Genomic DNA, 1,832 nt, shown 5'->3' with positions numbered 1-1,832 from the left:
ATATATTTGCAATCGACAAACATATAAATAATGCCTCCACGCCCCATTATCCAGACTGACACTGGAGACCGGGGAGACCAGGCAGACCGCGCGGAGTAAATCAACTCGAGGTAAGACTCTACCCGTGGACAGGATAATTTATACTCGTGTCCATAGCCTAGCTATACGGACCTCTAGACCCATATTTTTTTAAATAAATATCAGGGCTACCCTAACTAAAAATAACTGCATTAACTAACTGGGCAATTCTATTATTCTAAAGCTCTGTTCACATTAACTCAACAGAGCCATAAAAGCGTTTTAACCATTACGCGCCCGTCGCCCTCATTGACTGGGAAGACAAGGGATCCAAGGCAGACCGCGCAGACAAGACTGAATTTAGGTAAGAGGCTATCTATAAACGCGGCGCTCGTTACACGTGTTAAGCATACAGTTTAAGCGGACATCCAGTCTTTCGCTAAACACTGCCATTATTTAGAAAGCACTTTATCTACTGGTCGGCTGAGTGTATTAATAAAACTCGGCAATAGCACGAATACTTTGTAAAATATGAATTCAAGCAGATACTCAGTAAAATAAAATCCAACATGCACCGGAGATCTAAAACCTGTCTAGATTCTTGAATAATGAGCTAATGATGGACGTGCTGCATGCTTATTCCTAGAAAAGGCAAAGTGATTACTTAATGTGCACCTTAAAATAGAACCAATCAGGGTGCTTGAATCCTAATGAGGACGATAAAAGTAACCACAAGAGTAACCATAAATGGAGCACAGCAAGGATATATCAGAGATCAATACGAACTATAGTGCTTGCCATGTCCTATGTAATTATATGCACGCACAATAATAATATGATAAGAGATTTCCCTTATCAATATCTATATATAGATGTGAAGCTGGCCCAAATTTACAAACAAGAATTTGGAACTTACATCTGTAAGCGGCTCCAGATAACCAGAAGGCGACCTAAACAAAATGCAGGGGCCTGAAGGAATACTCATCTAAAAACTGAGACTCTGCACATCGATACCAAGTAAGCATTGGCGTATGTGAAACAATAATATTTGCATCACATAGAGTTCATCGTGAAAAACTAAATATCACTGTTACTTCAGATTTTCTAGATTGTCGAACTGAAGTGTATATACAAATTAAAGGAAGTTTCCACTCCAGGATCAAGACTGGTACAGCACATTGAAAATGCTTTAAAGAGTAAGATACTTTAATCACCAATAGTTACGACCCTGTACTTAGTGAGACCTAAATGTTTCTGTAAAAACAAAATTCCCATATACCTTGTATTAATTCTATGTCACATATATTTCTTCTAGATTTATGAAGCTTTTAACCATTAGTCCTGAGGAAGGTGTTGTATCCAACCAAGCACCGAAACGCGTCGACAACAGTTTTTTAATCACCTTTATATGATTTTATATTATAATATTCGTATGTAAAATATACATGTGTTTTCTGACATAATAATGTTTATGTGAAAGTGTTTGCACTCTTGAATACTTATATTTGTGTCTTTTTAATAAATGTGACTTTTTTGATACAACCCTTTTGTCGTAAGGTATATGTGGTTTTGAGGAAACTGTAATTTAATTTAAAATTGTCTCACAGGTGTCTTATTCTATCGAGTTAATATATAGTACAATGTTTAAGGAATAACCACAGAAAGGAAACCCCCCTCTTTTGCTGTTTCTTTTTCCCAGTCCTTTCTGGGTCCACTCGGGAAAACTCTCTCCTGTTTTCGCTCTACCCAAACAAAACCTTTTAGCAACATTTGGATAATGAAAATCTGGGGGTAAAAAAAGCGCTCTAACCTAT

The 1,832-nt window shown here is 37.1% G+C and overlaps 1 long non-coding RNA gene across 1 annotated transcript; it reads left to right on the top strand.

The window, feature by feature from the left end:
• Positions 1-284: 284 nt before the first annotated feature.
• On the top strand, positions 285-1,415 carry LOC147732390 (uncharacterized). Its single transcript, XR_015308654.1, has 4 exons — positions 285-382; positions 891-1,035; positions 1,118-1,214; positions 1,334-1,415. It is a non-coding gene; the product is annotated as an uncharacterized LOC147732390 (long non-coding RNA).
• Positions 1,416-1,832: the final 417 nt, after the last annotated feature.

Source organism: Lissotriton vulgaris, chromosome 2_1 (genome assembly GCF_964263255.1).
Source record: "Lissotriton vulgaris chromosome 2_1, aLisVul1.2, whole genome shotgun sequence".
NCBI lineage: Eukaryota > Metazoa > Chordata > Amphibia > Caudata > Salamandridae > Lissotriton > Lissotriton vulgaris.
Note: the sequence above shows the minus strand (reverse complement) of the source record. Positions and strands in the feature narration are given on the sequence as shown.